We start from the raw sequence: 19,627 nt of genomic DNA, 5'->3' as shown, positions 1-19,627 counted from the left end.
GTCACGGGTTAGGTTTGTCTCATGTCACTGCTTGGCATGTTTTCCAGGTTTTCCAGTCTAGGTTTCCAGTCCTGATGGTTAACATCCAGTTCCTACTTGCTTTTCTGTTTCTTTTTGGCCTCTTCCAGCTCGTATCAGCCCACAGCACTTTCGGGTCGGATTGAGTTGTGTCTCGCCATTTCAGGTGGGTTAACCCATCAGGTTGTTTATTTTCGGCACTTCCGATTGAAGCCATCCTCAGGGGTTTCAGCAGAGTAGTCCCCCTACTGTGTTCAGCCGACTTCTCATTGTGGGTCTTATTTTCGTGACATATCTGTCATACTCTCAGGTCTCCTTGTGCCTTGGTTACCGGTCTGGTGCTCAAGGCAGGGCATAGCTGTTTTGTGGTTCCTAGGGCCAGGGGGAGTGGTGCTTCTGGCCCAGGGTCTCGCTTACTTTAGCCAATCAACTGATTTGCACCCCGGCTTTCTGTTACATCTGTATGTTGGCGAGATTCAGCTTTTGGGGGCAGCTCTGTTATCAGGTTCTTGGAGCCCAGTAAGGTGTGGTGCTCGGGTTGGTCTATACCAGCTTGTTGTGTTACATTTGCCAAACCCTGGGATGGTCCTCTGCTGCCTTTCCTAGCACTCCCCCTTTCTGCAGCTAGGTTCATACTTTCATTGTCGCCACCCCAGGTTAGATGTCAATTCACAGTGTATCTGGTTGTTAAAACTTTCATCCTTCTGTATTTTTTGCCCCCTTTTAGGCATACTGACCACGTGACCCCGGCACACTTCAGGTCTATGTTCTTTGTTGCTCTTTGTTCCTTGCCATACTATCCTCAGATTGACTCCGAGTTCAAATGTAAGGCTGTCCGCAGGGCAGCCTGTGATTGTAGGAGGAGTCAGGCTGCATAAAGTCTGCCCTCCTCTGCCTCCTCCTCTCGTGGACGCTGGCTCTCGTGTCCCACCCACCCATTCCCTTTTTCATTTCATTCGTTATATTTCATACTTGGGTATGCCCCCTTTTAGGCATACTGACTACGTGACCCCGGCACACTTCAAGTCTATGTTCTTTGTTGCTCTTTGTTCCTTGCCATACTATCCTCAGATTGACTCCGAGTTCAAACTATTATTGGTCACCGGGAAGCTAAGTTAGATCTGCCTTGAACAAATCAGCTATTGGTGGCTCACATAAGAAATTTCTCCTACAGTTTTGCCTTACAAAATATTATTTCTGGAACGACAGACAGATTTATTTACAGATCATGGGCGTAGCCATGGGGGCAAAATTTGCCCCCAGTGTGGCAAATTTGTTTATGGCCCTCTGGGAGGAGGAGTCTAATTTTCTTCATCGCCCAGACCAATTGGTCTGCTACAAACACTACATCAACGATTTAATCATGGTGTGGAATGGAGATATGCTGGTCTTGAAACTTTCCTATCAGGGTTGAATGATAACACCAAGAATATTTCCCCCTCCTGGAACATCCATACTGTATGTATGACGTTCCTTGATTTGGAAATCTTTAAGGATGGGGATCATTTTAGAACACAAAATTACTTTAAACCCACTGACAAGAACAGATATATTCCTTTAGATAGTTGTCATCATAACACTTGGTTGTGCAATATGTGCCTAGAGGCGATTCAGTTCGCATTGTGCGCTATATAAGTATTTCATTCATTCATTCATTCAATATGCCCAGGTCCAATTTATTTACCTAAGATGCAATTGTGCTCTAGATTTTGATTATCAGGATCAGTCTTTGTTCCTGGCCAACAGATTCCTCCAAAAGGGTTATGTACCAGAGCAGGTTAATTCTGAAAGAGAAAAAAAATAGGCAAATTGGAGAGGAATATATTGGTTGCAGATTCCAATGGAGGAAAGTGTAAATATAGACAGGATTTCAAAATGGTTCTTGATTATAATGTGCAATATAGACAATTTGAGAGAATTATTTTGAAACACCATCAAGAACGAGGTGACGTACAACACGTATGACGGAACTAGAAAAAGGAAGTTCAATAGCCAGTGTGCCACCCTTTGGGCTCCTTCTGCTAATTTCATGTCAGTAGAAGTTTGGTGAGGGACAATTCACGCTTTTCAGACTCGTGCTTTTTCAGATCATTTTACTGCTGTTCAGTTTGTGCTTGTGGGTTTGTATCTGTTTTTCAGTGTGTGTAGTCAGTTTGTATCTGTTTTTTAAGTACGTTCTTGTCCGTTCGTTACGCTATTTTCATCTCGCTCTTCACAGGCCTTGCTGTTCTTCAGTGCATTCTGTTTAGTTTGTTCTGACCAGCCGACTATTTTGAAGCCATGTTTTGGCGGTTACGTACTCGTCGTAGAGTTTGAGGCTTGGTGTTGGGGTTCTTACTTTGACCCAAGCCCAGTCCATGAACAGGGTGGGGAGGAGTTCATGGACCAAGACTTGGTTACTCCAGTGGGACCAATTCTCTCATATGCCTTTGCTGCGTGAGATCCAGGAAAATGATCCTGATGATTTCAGGAATTTTCTTCGGATGAAAGACCCCATTTTTCACCATCTGTTGACTTTGCTGACCCCTTATATTACGAAGCAGGACAATACTCACATATCCTAATCACTTAACAATGTATTTTGCCAGCTCCATTGTAGTGCTTTACCCTAAACACCCCCTAAAATGTGTCCAAATGTTATTGTTGTCTTTAAATTCAGGCAGAGGCTTTTTTTGGCTCCCAAACTCATTTAGAACCCTCCTTCCCCTTAAAGTTATTTTTACAATGGGCCATCAGAGGGGGGGGGGGGGGGGGTCTGATAAGTGGACCTTATACTTTTGTCTTTAAATATTCCTTAAAATAAATGTTATACTGATGTTGGCCAAGAATGTTGGTGTCTAAACTGCTTGCAATGTTTATGTGCAAAATTACTAATTTATTTTTTTGACTCCAGTTTCTTTCAATGCCACAGAAGTGGCCTCCCAGTTTGATCATCATTGGGACTTTCACCAACTGTGGAGGCTCAATCGATGGGAAACACGTCCAGATCATCCCACCACCCCATTTAAGGTCATACTTTTAACTATAAGGGGTTTCATAGTATCGTGTTGATGGCAGCGGTGTCGGCGACATACAAGTTTCTCTATGTGGACGTGGGGAAGAATGGCTGGATGTCGGATGGTGTAGTCTTTGCCCAGACCGAGTTCTACCGACATCTCCAGAGTGGTGGCATGGGTTTGCCACCCACAGAAGAGAATGTCGGAGGACTCCCATTTGTTTTTATCGCTGATGAAGCATTTGGTCGGGGTGATCACATGATTAGTCCATTCACCCAGAGGACCCTCACCCTGGAGGAGAGGGTTTTTAATTACCGACTTGCCAGAAGAGTTGTGGAGAACATCTTCGGGATAATGGCCAGCTGGTTCCACTTATTTCTAACAACAACTAACATGGCGGAGTACAAACTTAACCACATTGTTTTATCCTGCTGCATACTGCACAACTTTTTAAAGCGAAATGCGCCTGGTTATTTTGCCACAGTTGTGCCTGAGGCCGGACTTCATGAGAATCCAATGACGGCCCTGGAAGTTGGCCTTCCTGGCTCCCCCCCCCCCCCCCCCAAAAGCGCCCGTGAAGTGTGTGAAATATATGTGGAATTTTTTTTTTTAATTGAATATGATAAAATCTTGATTTTGATTTACTGCTTGTGTTTCTTTTCTTTGTCTACTAGTGCACTTGTAGTGCCAAGTGGTTTTAACATTATTTAAATAACACCCATTGTCACTGTAAACACCAACTTAATACAAAAAGTGTTATTGAGCATTGAAAGAAGAAGCCACACATTGTTGAGTGGAAAGCCTTTTACTCCGTGTACATTCACATGTGCGTTCTAAAACATTTTGTGGTAAAAAAACACATTTTTTTTTTTTAAGTTTTACCTTGAAATTTTTGAAAAAGTACATGAACAGGCATGTTTCCAAATATAACATACACAACTATGGAACTTACAAAGTTCAACATTTAAAAAATTAAGGCAATATCAGATATTATATGGTGAAAAATTTCTTGATCTTGCCTTCATCCAATGGGGTGAAGTACCCCTGTAAAAGCCAAATTTAGAAGATGCACACAAATTGTGAGTCAAAATGGGGATTTCCTTTCTGATCCCATACCTAATGTCAACATGTGCTATCTCCCATCATGGGGGATCAATGGACATGATTTGGGGGTGCAACCACTTCCTCCCACCTACTAGAGTTGGGAGGAAGGGGTTACACCCACAAAACGCGTACATTGAAATCCCCTGATAGCACATGTTGACACACTGTGTGCATCTTCCAAATTTGGCTTTTAAACTGTATAAAAACTTTAGATACATTTTAATAAAAAAAATAAAAAAGGTGTAATCTTTGTTGGATTTAGATTCTCCCTAGTACATCAATCATGTTCTTTAGTCTTTGTTCAATCTCCCGACTAAATCCCGACTACACCACATTATGTCCTGGATAAGCCATTGTGCACCGTCACTGGTGAAATGAGGAAATTGTTCTTCCACAACCTGCACATCACCTAAAATAAAAATACACACCGTGTATTATAAATAGGCAGGCATACATCTATTATCTGAAGCTGTGGTGTCATACACTGACCTGTTGTGATGACAGTTTCAACCACTTCTTTCACCTCTACTTCCTCCACATCTTCAGGTTGTGGTGTCCTCTGTTCCCCTTCTTCAAGTGGTGGGTGTAAAGATATCACGTACTGGACATGAAACGTAGCTAGCTGCCATGTTGTTTGGAACGCAGCCATGACAGCTTGGCTAACCTTGTAACATTACAGAAGAATCTGAACTTCCTCCTCCCTTGTCTTAGGAATTCAAAGCTTTTAAAATCTCAAAAGGAAAAAAAGGTTATCTCAGCAGAGGAAGCAGAACCAGGCTAGGTCAGTAAACAAGGCTCATGTTGCCTGGCAGGATATTCAGGCCTTTTGTAAAACGGTCACCCTCTACATTCAGCGAACCAACAGATACCTGTCGTAAATACATCAAACCACTTAGAGTGCAGACAGATTAGTATAGTTCTGAAACTTCAGCTTGTTTCATAACTTTGAAAGTAATAATAGCACAGGCATAATATGGACATATTTAGTTTCCTCAGATAATTTCTAACATTTCAAGTCCAGACACCCCTATGTCAGGTCATATGGGAAACCACTGGGGCCCCTTATTCTTCCTAGGTAACCCTGAAACAGGAAACCTGTCACGTATGTACTTGTGTTGAAGCAAATATCACGCTGATCACGAAAATGGATATCTGCCACCTATAAGCAGTAGAGAGGCAGAGATATGAATATGTATCACAAAGTGTACCTGGGACAGGGTCATTAGCGTAGACACCTCCCAGCAACCAGCCCCTAAACAAGATGACCAGGTGATTGGTCACTGGTCGCTGTCAAAACCCCCTTTGATTTGACAGAAAAGATGAGAGGCCAAGGCAATGGGCAGTTCTCCTTTTACCATCCAAGCAGGAACATCTGCCAAGTTTGAGAACCGATTACCTTTGCTCATCGATCGAACTCTGATCAACTCTCGGAAATTAATTGCAAGTATTCTTCTTTCCCAATTCTACCTTATTTCTTTGTGGCTGTATATTGTCTTTATTTTTTGAAACATCCTTTTTCTGTAAATGTTTTATTTGCACCAACCTTGACCTTTTCATAATAAACCCCTATGTTGAAAAGTGTTAACCTTGTCTTTAAAGCTCCTAATGTAAGCTATAAACAAACCTGCCTCTTAAAAGGGCGCTACTGTTGTAGAGTAAGGCTTCTGAGCAGACCTGTCTGTGGTGGCAGTGTGCGTTGCAGATGCTTATTCTAAAATTATAATTGGTATTGCTAAAATTACGAGTCCCCCCGGCTCTGTCTTTTAAAATGGGGGTGGTGGCAGTTAAAGGGTTAATTGTGTAATTAGCCCAGTGACAATCACTCTCAGGCTGCCCACACCTAGATTGTGTCCCACAACCTGGAAAATCTTTGTGCTGGGCGCAGCTGAGTGTGGCATTGTTACACAAGTGACATCGTGGTGTGAGGTTGGCTGGTCCTTCCTTGCCAATTAGCGAGGAAGCCAGGGATCTGACACCCGTGTTCATCACAGTGGGGGTTTCCTGTTGTCCTCAGATGCCCCGAGTCTTTTCTCCCCTATGAGAATGAAACAAAGCTTAGTAAACTGATATTTTTGGCCAGAAATATGAATGTGACTATCTAAAACACAAGGAAATGAAAAAAGTGGATTGTGGGACTTTAAATGAGGCATGGATATGTGTTTGAAATGGTCTAGGATACCTAAAATTTAATTGAATGGATATACAGAGCAGGTGAACATGGTTATCCTAATAAATATAACTATAAATTAATAAAAGAAATTCATGATTGTAGCAAACTTGACTTGACATCCCTGAGTATGGACTCTACGTGTTTCATGGCGATTTCAGCACTTACCTTTAAGTGGGTAGATCATAGCCTCCCATATCTGGGTGTGCAGTTTACTCCTAACCCCTCTGCTAATTACCCAGCTCTATTAAAAAATATTACAAGACTGCTATCCACTCTCATGCCAGATCTCACACCCATTGAGATATCTATTGATCGGATACACCGCATCCCAAAGCCTACCTTTATACCAGCTCATGTGCCCAGAGACGTTTTGCTTCGCATGCATTTTTATCAAATGAAGGATCGTTTAATGCAGATGACGAGAAAGGGGGAACACCATAATACAGACTTTTCAGGTCTCCAGTTTTATGCGGATCTTTCGCAGCATACCCTGCAACTTCGCAAAAATTTAAACAACATCACTAAAGTATTGCGAAACCATCGCATTAGCTACAAATGGGGGTTCCCCACCAAACTGATTGTGCACAAGGAGGGGACTAACTATATAATTTCCTCGCCTACCAAAGGCCTTCAACTCCTCAAGTCATGGAAGATACTTCTGGAAGATTCGTTAAACTCACCTATGCCTGACATGCCAAAGAATTTACCTCATGAATAATGCACGCCTGGCAGCAGCTACCTATTGCTTTCCCAGAGACCTGGACACTGCAAGGCGCAGTCTACCTAATGGGCCCCGCGCACAGGAGCCTCTTGCTGGTCCAATTACCCCGTTATCTTGAGCCGATACTTTCTGCACACGGGTTATGATGACCCTCCTTTTAACGGCTTGTTCAACACTGTTGGTTTTGTTTTCCCTTCCCTTCCCTTTCTTGTTTCAGGAGCTGTCAATGTGCTTACTACCTTCTAAGAGGTTCTCTCTTTGGTCTGAAGCCCAGTCGTCGCACTGCGACATTCTATGTGTTCAAGAGACGCACTTTCCCACAGGCGCACCTCCCAAATGTACGTCCAAAGGATTTCAACACTATTATTTTGCAAACGCACAGGAGAAGAAGAGAGGGGTCATGATTGCAATCAAGGACTCGATTTCCTTCCAGTTGTATCAGCAAATCATGGACCCTAATGGTCGGTTTCTCATATTGATTTGTGACATTAATAATCATCGCTACACATTGGTTAATGTATATGTTCCCAATGCTTGCCAGATACATTTTCTAAATAATCTTATGAAGAAAATACGTAACGTGAAGGAAGGAGCATTGCTGTTATGTGGGGACTTTAGTATTACCCCGGACCCAAAGGTGGATTCTACTGCTACTTCCTCCAAAAGAATGTTATCTTTAGTTAATTTCTTGAGATCTAATGAACTGTATGATGTTTGGCGTTGTAGACATGCCTGTGAGAGGGACTACTCCTTCTACTCTCACCAGTATCGCTCCTACAGTAGAATTGACTTGTTTTTGTCGGACAGGTGGCTTCTGCAAAAAATCTCCAAGACCAAAATTAATGCGATATCATGGTCAGATCACGCTTCAGTTCTGGTCCAGGTCGCAGATAACAACCTCGCATCCACCACTTATTTGTGGAGAGCGAATGCTCACATAATTCAAGACCCTCACACTAAATCCGTACTGGAAAGCCACCTCTCCGAATTTTTTCACCTCAACGCCACTCCTGATGTCACACCGTCCACGGTGTGGAACACTCACAAGGCATATATTCGTGGCATTTTTATTCAGTTAGGGGCTAGAGCAAAGAAGCAGAGGCAGCGGCGATTAGACGAGCTTTTGAAAAAAATCGAAACCCTAGAGGGCTTACACAAAACACATCCTTCCCCTGACCTTCATTTTAAACTTACTAACTTACGTCATGATCTTAGACTTTTCTTATTACAAAAATTTGAACAAAAGGAAAAAAGACTGAAGTTGTCCTTCTACTCTACTGGTAACAGGGCAGGTAAAGCCTTGACCCATAGACTGCGGGGACAGCGCTTCAAATCCAAAATTCACTATTTGATTGACCCAACATCTAAAGCTAAAGAGCAGGACCCCCAGAAAATTGCAGACTCCTTTAGCGATTATTATGCATCCTTATATAACCTGGCCGATGACGGGTCTACCCGCAGCCTTCTGGGGTTGATATTGATAATTTTTTGGCGACAGTGAATCTACCTAAACTAAGTCCTTCTCAGTTGGATGAGCTAAACCTGCCCTTTACAGTAGACGAAATATTTAAAGCTATCACATCTTTACCGAATAACAAATCCCCTGGTCGCGACGGGCTAACTGGGGAATACTACAAAGCATTTATGCCTATCCTGGGACCCCATTTGCTTGAGGTCTTCCAGGGTGCTGCTGCCTCGTCTCTCTTCCCTTCAGAAATGCTGGAGGCAATTATAGTGACTCTGCCTAAGCCTGGTAAAGCTCCTGACGTGGCTCAGAACTTTAGGCCTATATCGTTATTGAATAATGATTTGAAATTGTATGCTAAAATGTTAGCTTTACGACTGATGTCAATTTTGCCTGCCCTAATAGATCCAGATCAGTCAGGGTTTACAAAGGGCAGACAGACCTCAGACGCCACCTGGCGAGTCATTGACATCATTAGTCTAGCAAAAAGACAGCGAACGCCTTCTTTGCTCCTGGCGCTGGATGCAGAGAAGGCGTTCGATAGGGTCCACTGGGTCTACTTGGCCAAGGTATTGGAGAAGTTTGGCTTTAGAGGCCACATCCTCACATCTATACTTGCACTCTACATTTCGCCTTCAGCTAGAGTATATACCTCAGGAATATTATCAAAGCCCTTTAACATTACGAACGGCACCCGACAAGGATGTCCAATGTCCCCTTTAATTTTAAATATGCTTATGGAACCCCTGGCAGCGAAATTCAGGCAAGACCCCAATATACAGGGATTTGATGTAAGAGGCCGTAAGCACATTATCAGTTTGTTCGCTGATGACGTGATACTTATGCTTGCACACCCAAAGAACTCCCTACTCCATGCAACGGCTCTTCTGACTCAATATGGCATGATCTCATACTACAAAGTCAATAACACTAAATCCTATATCCTAGACTTAGGCACATCTCCACAAGAGAAACACCATATACAAAATACTTATCCTTTTATATGGCAGGATTCTGGGATTTCTTATCTAGGGATTACACTTACCTCTTGTCCTGACCATCTTTTCAAAGCCAATTATCTACCATTAGAAAATAAACTGCGGTTGGGATTTCAAACCTTAAAAAAGCACTTTCTCTCATGGTCGGGTCGCCTAGCGGCGTTTAAAATGCAAATCCTACTGCAGTTGCTTTACATATTTCGCACTGTCCCAGTCCCAGCCAACAAATCCTCCTTTGCGAGACTGCAATCACTATTATTGAAATTTCTTTGGGAAGGTAGAAGGGCAAGGTGCACATTCGGTAACTTGACTAGGTCTAGAAAAGCAGGAGGTATGAGTCTACCAGTGATAGCAGACTATTACAGATCGGCTGTCCTAGCACAGATCAAGGAGTGGATGGTTGCCCATCCCTCCTCGCTGTGGGGTGAACTAGAGCAGACAACTGTACCGGGTGGAAATCTTTCTAACTATGTTATGGCTTTCCCATTTATGTCACAGGCCCCAAGGGATGCCCCACTCCCTGTGGTTGCCTCCCTACAGGCTTGGAAATATTTAACGTTGCACAAACCAATAGAAGGCCCAACCTCGGTTATGCATGTCCCTTTCCGGGTTCTAACACTTTTAATTCCAGATTTGGTCTTGGATAGATGGTCCAAATCAGGAATCCTATGGATACGTGACTTATACAGCAGCAGTACGATTAAGTCTTTTGTAGCTATGCAAGAGGAGTACGGATTACCACATACAAAATTCCTCTCATATGCACGAGTCAAATCGCTCCTCAATAGTACCACCATTTCACCTTATGAAATACATTGGAAAGTCAAGAAGTATCTAACTACTAATGAAAGGTGTAGGCGGCGGCATCTCTTTATTTTAAAATAGCTTACAGGACAAAACAGTTTTCCAAAAAACCAAATCTATGCTAGCATGGGAAAGAGACTTAAGTATGCCTATTTCCAATTCACAATGGAGCAAAGCTATCCAATACACACACTCAGCTACAAAATGCACCTCCCTATGGGAACTTTCGCACAAAATCATACATAGATGGTACCTAACCCCACATCGTATTGCTAAATTTAGCCCCTCTGTTTCTCCCCTCTGTTGGAGAAAGTGCTCCCAAAGTGGTACTTTGATCCATGTTTTATGGGAATGCAGTAAGTTGGCTGGGTTTTGGACAGAGGCTCTTAAGATATTCCATCAGGTAACTGGTATGACATTGCCACACCCCCCCCCCCCCCCCCCTCCCTTGTGTTATTGAATGTAGGCATTGAGGACATTCCACCACTGTTTAGGCAGTTCACAACCCATTTGTTTTTAGCAGCCAAACTAACTATTCTTAGAGTTTGGAAGTCGCCAGAGCCACCGGATCTGCGGGAGCCTCTGCGAACCCTATCTATTCACTACACATATGAGCTAGCATTGGCAACTAACTCAGGGTAAAGGGCAGCATTCTTGAAAGATTGGCAACCTTGGGTAGATTGGTACGAATCTCACAAATTGTTGTAAGAACAGTCTATGCATGCATTTTCTACAAAGTCTCTCTAATAGGACAGACTCCCCTTCTTCTCGTGCCCTTTTACAGCTCCAAACCCCTATTCCTTTCCCCTCCCCCGTTACTTATATTTGTTTTTACTTTGGGTTACTGCATTATTGAATGACTCTCGTTTCTGGTACTACTAGGCAGTCTATATCTAGATGTTGCCCACTTTGGCCTTCTGACTTATGGTTGACCGGAGACCAGGCCTTCTTGCCTCTTGGGTGCAGCTAGTTCCCAGTTGGGGCACCCATGGAGCGGGAGAGCTAAGAGTGTTAGCAAATAAGGTCACTCACACAGCAGCGGCAGGAACCAACACAGTATATGGTCTGGGTATGCATATACTTTTGCCTCTACAATTGGCATTGTCCTCTTTTGTCATCAAGATTGTTAATTGCGCTTTTGTTTTCTTTCTTCTTATCTTTTTCTATGTAATATGTAACACCCAATCTGTAACCCTATGTTGTTGTTAAACTATGAAAATTTCTTGAATAAAAACTATTGAACCAAAAAAATATTACAAGGTTGTTATCTAATTGGTCATCAATACCGATATCATGGTTTGGGAAAATCAATGTCATAAAAATGTCTGTTCTTCCGAAATTTTTATATTTATTCAGAACTCTCCCGATTCATATTCCTGCATATTTTCTTAGGCTGATTCAACAAAAAGTAACGAAATTTACTTTGGGGAAAATAAAACCCAGACTTCACAAAAAACACTTGTTCTCCCCAAAGCTTTGGGTGGTTTGGGATTTCCAGACTTTAACATATATTATAAGGCAGCTCGATTATCTCAATTAACAAAATATCACTCTTCTACAGAGATTCCTTTATGGGTCCTCATTGAAGCTGTATACTGTGATCCTCTTCCTATAAACAATATATTATGGTTACAACCTGCGGATCGTAAGTCTATAAATAACCCCATTTCTAAGCACTCTCTATCTATATGGGATAGGTATAGAAATTCACATGGTCTGCAATCTCCACAAAATCCGCTATTCTCTTTACAAGAATCCGACTTTTTACCCAGCCTGGAAATATCCCAAAACCTTTAAAGCTTGGTCTAAGGCTGGTATAACTTGTCTATATAATTTAACTTCAACTACATCAATAAAATCTTTTACAGATCTATGTGAATTATATAAGCTTCCACAATCAGAAATATTCAGATATCTCCAAATCAAAAATATTTATACTCCTCTTCTCAATTTATATGTAAACTTACATAATATTTCTCAATTTGAAAGATTTTGTCTCAAGGAACCACATACTAAAAAGGTCGTATTACATCATTGTATACACAATTGATATCTAATTCTAATACTGTTATACCTAAATATGTGGCCAAGTGGGAAAAAGATTTGGATCGTACGATCGATTCTAGGTCTTGGTCCAACATATGGTCTTTCACAAAATCTTCCTCTATAAATATATTGGCATCTGAATCATCATATAAAATTCTCACACGCTGGTATTTGGTTCCTGCGAGAATTGCCAAATTCTCAACAGACAACACTGGCCTCTGCTTTAGTGGCTGTCCAGAAAAAGGTACCTATATACATACCTGGTGGCATTGCTCAATTGTACAATCATTTTGGAAAAAGATCTTTCTGATAATTACAAAAAAAAATTTCCAGACCCAATTATAGCTCTCCTTAATTTAAAACCAGCCTTTCTGAATCAGAAACAATTCAAATTAGTTCTTACACTCCTGATAGCCTCAAAGCAGACTATAGCCAATGCGTGGAAAACAGATATGGTGAATATTGCAGGAACCAAACGTAGAATGTATCAATCTTTCATCCATGCTAAAATGGACGCTATAGATAAAAACCAGATGACAAAGTTTGATGATATATGGAAACCCTGGTTTAAATATTATACGTCAGATAATATTGACAACCGAGTTTTATTGTTATGGTGATTAAGAATTTTTATAGAATTACAACATTAGCTGATATATAAAACCTCCTCCGGAGAATTATTCCCTCCCCTTCCCCTCCTATATACCTTTTATGTTCTTCCCTTACTATATAATACTTACTATAAAAATACTTTAGAAGTTATGGTCAAAACTTTAAAATCATATATTTTCTTTTAGACATATTTATATTTTCTTGGGATTAAAATGTTTAAAACTCAGCTATAAGAATGTTTTCAAATTCAAAAATATATAAGGCCATTTATTGTCATTCCCACGAGAATATCTTGAAATTCCTCTTTGCTTTGTATCATCCGTACTTCAATATGTCTACTTTTTATTTCTGGTATCACATAATTTGTCTTATATTCTGTACATGTAATTTATTTTAACATAAAATAAAAACTTTTGAACGAGAAATATGAATGTGAAACATTGCTTGGAAGCAGGGTACAATTGTCTGATTTGAGTTCCAAGTTGAAGACATGATTAATTCCCTTAACCAAGCTGGAATACTTTCCTTTTTTGGACAAGTTTCACACATGTAGACACCCCAAGTATCCACTGGAGTACCTGTGTGGGACACCTTAAAAAGATTGTTCTTGTGTCCCACACTAGTGCTCCTGAGTCCAGAGGTGTAAACAGCTGCTGAGTGTCCTCTCCTTACATTACACTGAATCAAGTTTGCAATTCATTCTAGTTACAAACACATCTAGACAACAATGTTCTACACTTCTTTACAAATTAGCATGACCAAATGTAGTTAACCCTGTATCTGCTCAAAACATCGTATTTAGTTGGCAAATGACCAATGTTTCTTTTAACTGATTATTGTGCCCACGAAAATTAAAGTAGCCATTTTAAACTGTACAACAGTAAAGAAAAGCACATGGAGCAGCATGCAAGTAATAATAATAATAGGAACAAATGACAACTACTTACTTTTTAGAAGAACTCTTGATCACCCTGTACTGGTCCTGCTCCCTCAATTTCAGGTCTCACCAGTGTTTCCTCAATTGCTCCTTGGATCGTCGTACCCCAAAATTCCGGTGCAGACTCTTCACAACCTTAGTCATGATCTTGGCCTTGCTCACATTTGGGTTTAGGTACGGTCCATACTTCCCACCATAATCGGCCCTCTTCAGTAGTGATGGATGAACTTCCGACTGGACGTTTCGCGAATGCGAACCGCGAACGTGGCCAAAAGTTCGGTTCGCGGTGGACCCCATTGACTTTAATGACAGGCGAACCTTAAAAACCTCCAGGTCATATTTTCAGCCACATAATACTTACTAGCTGTGCACACATAGTCCCACGACATGGACACTGACATAACAAAAGTATTAAGTGAATCTGGGATCGACAATGACAAGCATTCTTTTTTATATGTGAAATTTAGATAATTCAAGAGTGCATGAAGGCCATGGAGCAGAGGCAAGGTCAGGCCAGGCTATGAAGGGGGTGCAGGAGATGATCAGTGCCACAGTCAGGGCAGTGCAGTCCTGTGCCAGTGTCCCAGTGTGCCAACCTGTGCTTGAGCCCCTCCCTCTGCCCGGCCCTTACCCCCACCTATGCAGAGCTCCACTGCGGTGGTCCGGAGGTGCCAGTCCAGTGCTGATCCTCAGCCATGGTGCTGGCACTGCCTGCTGATTGGCTTCTCCGCTGCTATCTCCCTCACTGTCTGAAACCAGCACCGCGATAGAGACTGAGCACTGACACAAGCACGATGATAGAGAGCACTGACACCAGCACAGAGATAGAGAGCACTGACACCAGCACCGTGATAGAGAGCATTGACACCAGCACCGTGATAGAGAGCACTGACACCAGCACCATGATAGAGAGCACTGACACCACACCAGCACCGAGATAGAGAGAGAGCACTGACACCAGCACTGATACCAGCAAAAATATGACACAGCTCAACCTCTTCAAACAGGAGGGTACGGGCATATAGTACGGTGTGTTTTTTTTGTAAAAGGAAGTGAGCCAAAAGGTAGAAAAAAGGTCTGTGTGCTAGATTATATAAATTGTTTATAGAGTTATGCATATACATGGTCTACTGGTCACATGTGTTGAATTCCTCTGAGATCCATGCCTCATTCATTTTTATAAATGTGAGGTAGTCAACACTGTTGTGAACTAGGCGAGTGCGCTTATCGGTCATGATCCCCCCTGCTGCGCTGAACGTCCTTTCGGACAAGACACTGGACCAGGGGCAAGCCAACAGTTCAATTGCAAATTGGGCAAGCTCTGGCCAGAGGTAAAGCCTGCCCACCCAGTAGTCCAGGGGTTCATCACTTCTCACAGCATCCACATCGGCTGTTAACCCAATGTAGTCGGACACCTGCCGGTTTAGGCGTTCCCTGATGCTGGATCCGGATGAGACCTGTCGATGGGTCGGCTGAAAGAATGATCTCATATCAGAAGTGACCAACACATCTTCAAACCGCCCTCTTCTTGCAGGCGCTGTTGGATTGGTACCCACAACTCTTTCTCTGGGAGTGGGAATTACTCTGCCAGTGCACGCAAAAGCAGAATGCAGCATTTCTCTAAGCAAGGCCTGGAAGTTCTCCATTCTGACAGCCCTCTGTGATGGTGGTAACATTTCTGCCATTTTATGTTTGTACCAGGGGTCTAAGTACGTTGCCACCCAGTACTGGTCCTTGACCTTTATGCTTTTTATACGGGGGTCCCTGTTAAAACACTGGAGCATGAAGGCCCCCATTTGCACTAAACTGTAAGCTGTGTGGTGGCCTGGCTCCTGCTCATCATCCAGGATAATGTCGTCCTCCTCGTTCTCCTCCCCCCATCCACAGACAACAGCATGCTCTTCTTGCTCCTCCTCATCCACCCCGACACCATCCTCCTCTGACTCCTCTTCAGACTCCTGTTGTTGACTTGTCTCAGATAGAGTAGCCCCCCCTGGGAATTCATCCAGCATTGCGACTTCCTCATCTTCCTGCTCCTGCTCCTCCACAGCTTGATCAATGACACGATGCAATGCACGCTCCATAAAGAAGGCATAAGGTAGGATCTGACTGATGGTGCCATGGCTGCGACTGACCAGTTTGGTGATCTCATCAAATGGCCGCAGAAGTCTGCATGCGTCGCACATGAGCAATCACTGGCGCTGTGAAAAAAAACAAGCTCCCCAGAACCTGTTCTGCTGCAGAGTTCGTACAGGTAGTCGTTAACCGCACGTTTCTGCGGAGCAGCCTATCAAGCATATAGAAGGTTGAGTTCCATCGCGTTGGGCAATTGCAAATAAGACATCTGACCGGAAGATTGTGTCATCATTGAATGTCAGCAAGTCGAGCCATGGCCGTGTAAGATCTTCTGAAATGGGCCGAGATTTTCCTTTCCTGCTGCAAAATGTCCTGGACCCCAGGGTATTTGACAATGAATCACTGCACGACAAAGTTTAAGACATGTGCCATGCATGGCACATGTGTCATTTTGCCCTGTTTCAATGCACTAAGCAGATTGGCACCGTTGTCACACACCACTTTACCAACTGTTAAATTGAGCGGTGTTAGCCACTGATCTGTCTGTGAACGCAAAGCTGAAAGGAGTGCAGGGCCAGTGTGGCTCTTGACTTCCAGGCACAACAGACGCAGCACAGCATAGCAACGTCTCACCTGGCATGTCGAATAGGTTCTGGGGATCTTGGGTGGTGCAGTGGAAGAGAGGCTAGCAGCGTTAAAGGAGGAGTCAGCTGAGGAGGAGAGGGAGGATGGAGTAGGAGGAGGAGAAGAAGAGCCAGGCCTGCATGCAATCCGTGGCGGTAAAACCAAATCGACATGGGTGCCACGGGTTACATGCTTGACGGCCATCAGAAGGTTCACCCAGTGGGCAGTAAAAGTTATATACCTTCCCTGCCTGTGTTTGCTAGACCACGTGTCTGTGGTCAGGTGTATCTTGGCACTAGGGATGAGCTGAACACCCCCCCGGTTCGGTTCGCACCAGAACTTTCGAACGGACCCCAAATTCGTACGAACGTTAGAACCCCATTGAAGTCTATGGGTCTCGAACGTTCGAAATTAAAAGTGCTAATTTTAACGGCTAATATGCAAGATACTGTCCTAAAAAGGGTTTGGGGACCTGGCTCCTGCCCCAGGGGACATGGGTCAATGCAAAAAAAAGTTTTAAAAATGTCCGTTTTGGCGGGAGCACTGATTTTAATGACGATTAAAGTTAAAAAAAAAGTGAAATATTCCTTTAAATATCATGCCTGGAGGGTGTCTATAGTATGCCTGTGAAGTGCCACGTGTTTCCCGTGTTTAGAAAAGTCCCTGCACAAAATGGCATTTAACGGAAATAACGTCATTTTAAAATGCTTGCGGTTTTAATGTCATATCTGGTTCCTGCAATATGGTTGAAAATCATTGAGAAAAATGGCATGGGTAGCCCTCCCTGCCCATTACTAGACCCTTTGGGTCTTGTACGGATATTAAGGGGAACCCTGTACCCATATTAAAAAAAGGAAATACATGTGGCCCCCAGGCCCTATATACTCAGAACAGCAGTATACAGGCGGTGCAAACAAGACAGGGACTGTGTAGATTTGTTGTATTAAGTTGAATCTGTTTGTAATTTTCAACTGGTACATTTTTAAAGTGTAGCTCCAGTCAAAAAAAATATTTTTAAACTTTTTGGAAAACATAGGGAAGGGTTATCACCCCTGTATAATTTGTTTTGCCGTCTGTCTTTTTTCATCTCACTTGCTGTTGTCTCCTTCCGTTTGCAAGTAGGAGATGTTTGTAAATTGGATGTTTGAAAGTAGGGGCCTGCCCTATATGCTCTGCAGAAATGGTGGAACAAGGTGTTGGTTTTGCCACAACATTGTAAGCCCTCAAAGTAACTCTTGGTGGGCGCTGGAGCGCCCTGCTGTGAACGATTATATCAAGAATTGTAATTACATGCCATTGTTGAACAGTGGTAGAAAAATTTACCTTTGGTGGCTGTGGTGCTGGTGCCACAACACTATAAGTCCTCACAGTTACTCTGGGTGGGCACAGGAATGGGCCCTCCTGTGAAATATTATATCAAGAATTGCAATTACATGTCCCTGTTAAACAGGGGCTGAAAAATTGGGCTGCTGGCACTGGTGCTGGTGCCACGACACTGCAAACTCTCCCATATACTCTAGTTGTAGTGCAGGAATGAGCCCTGCTGCAAAGCATTGCATCAAAAATTGTAATTAAATGCACCTGTTAAACAGGGGCAGAAAAATTGGGCCTTAGGCACTGGTGCTGGTGCCCCGACACTGCAACCTCTCCCATCTACTGTAGTTTTAGTGCAGGAATTAGCCCTGCTGCAAAGCATTGCATTAAAAATTTTAATTAAACGCCCCTGTTAAACAGGGGCAGAAAAATTGGGCCTTAGGCACTGGTGCCACGACACTGCAACCTCTCCCATATACTCTAGTTTTAGTGCAGGAATTAGCCCTGCTGCAAAGCATTGCATCAAAAATTGTAATTAAACGCCCCTGTTAAACAGGGGCAGAAAAATTGGGCTGATGGCATCACCCAGAACCAAAAATGTTCTTCCAACATATCAGCGGAGGAGGAAGAGGATAGACAATCAAAATAACAGGACAGTCACTCAGCATCAGCATAGGCAGCCTTGAAGGGATGTGATATTTCAAAAACAATTATTCGGTTACATCAGCTTCAGGTGCTTGGTAGCTGTGGGTGATCCAAGACTGATTCATCTTGATGAAGGTCAGTCGATCAACTGATTCGGTGGACAGGCGCACCCTGTGATTGGCAACAAAGCCACCAGCAGCACTGAAGGTGCGTTCCCAAAGAACGCTGGATGCAGGACAGGCCAGTAGCTCAATTGCATACTGTGCAAGCTCTGGCCAGTGATCCATCCTCAAGACCCAGTAAGCCAGACAATTTTCGGTGGGAAAGGTGTCCAAGTCTGACCTTGCTCCTAGGTATTCCTGCACCATGTAAATCAGACGCTGGCGATGGTTGCTGGAACCAATCATACCTTGGGGCTGCGGACTAAAAAATTGTCTGAAAGCATCGGTCAGACGGCCACCTTCTCCACCGCTCCTTCTCACCGATGCCTCAGCAACACGTTGTCCAGGACCAGGAGTTTGTAACCTCCCAGTCTCTGGGAACGCGTTGCACAGACCTTTCTGCAAGGCCTACCGGAGATGTCTCATCCTCTGCTCCCTCTGCCATTGCAAGATAAGTTCCGCAACCTTACCCTTGTACCGTGGATCAAGGAGAGTGGCCAGCCAGTAATGGTCCCTCTCCTTGATCCAAAGAATACGAGGATCCTTCCACAGGCTTTGCAGGATCAGGGAGGCCCTGCAGCGTAGGTTAGCTGAGGCATTCGGTCTGGAGTCCTCTGGGTCACTAAGGAAAACATGATCCGCAGCTACCTCCTCCCAGCCATGTACAAGTCCATCTGTTTCTTGGGACTGTAAATCATCCCTACAAGACTGCTGCTGATGCTGAGTGCCAGCCTCCACCTCCATATTGACACAATCATCCTCCTCCTCCTCCTCATCCTCTTCCTGTGTGATGGGTGGCACAGCAGGTACACTGTCTGGATAAAGGGGGCCTTGAGAGGCAAGGAAGTCCTCCTCTTCCTGCCTCTGTTCTGCCTCAAGTGCCCTGTCCATTATTCCACGCAGCGTATGCTCCAAGAGGTGGACAAGAGGTACAGT

General features: G+C 43.4%; 1 protein-coding gene across 2 annotated transcripts in view; it reads right to left on the bottom strand.

The window, feature by feature from the left end:
• LOC143988780 (alpha-1,4-N-acetylglucosaminyltransferase-like) overlaps positions 1-19,627 on the bottom strand; it is a 337,591-nt gene that overhangs the window by 232,317 nt on the left and 85,647 nt on the right. Inside the window, exon 1 of one of the 2 annotated variants that reach the window (XM_077488634.1) lies at positions 1,703-1,789. The exons of the other annotated variant lie outside the window; for it this stretch is intronic. The gene's annotated coding sequence lies outside the window, so the exon portion shown is untranslated. Of the gene's footprint in view, positions 1-1,702; positions 1,790-19,627 lie in introns of those variants that run through there. 2 annotated transcript variants of the gene reach the window in all.

The sequence above is a fragment of the Lithobates pipiens genome, unplaced genomic scaffold (assembly GCF_037356315.1).
Source record: "Lithobates pipiens isolate NorthernLeopardFrog02 unplaced genomic scaffold, aLitPip1_a1.2 Scaffold_18, whole genome shotgun sequence".
Taxonomy (NCBI): Eukaryota; Metazoa; Chordata; class Amphibia; order Anura; family Ranidae; genus Lithobates; species Lithobates pipiens.
The sequence above is the reverse complement of the archived record's forward strand: the minus strand, read 5'-3'. Positions and strand labels throughout refer to the sequence as shown.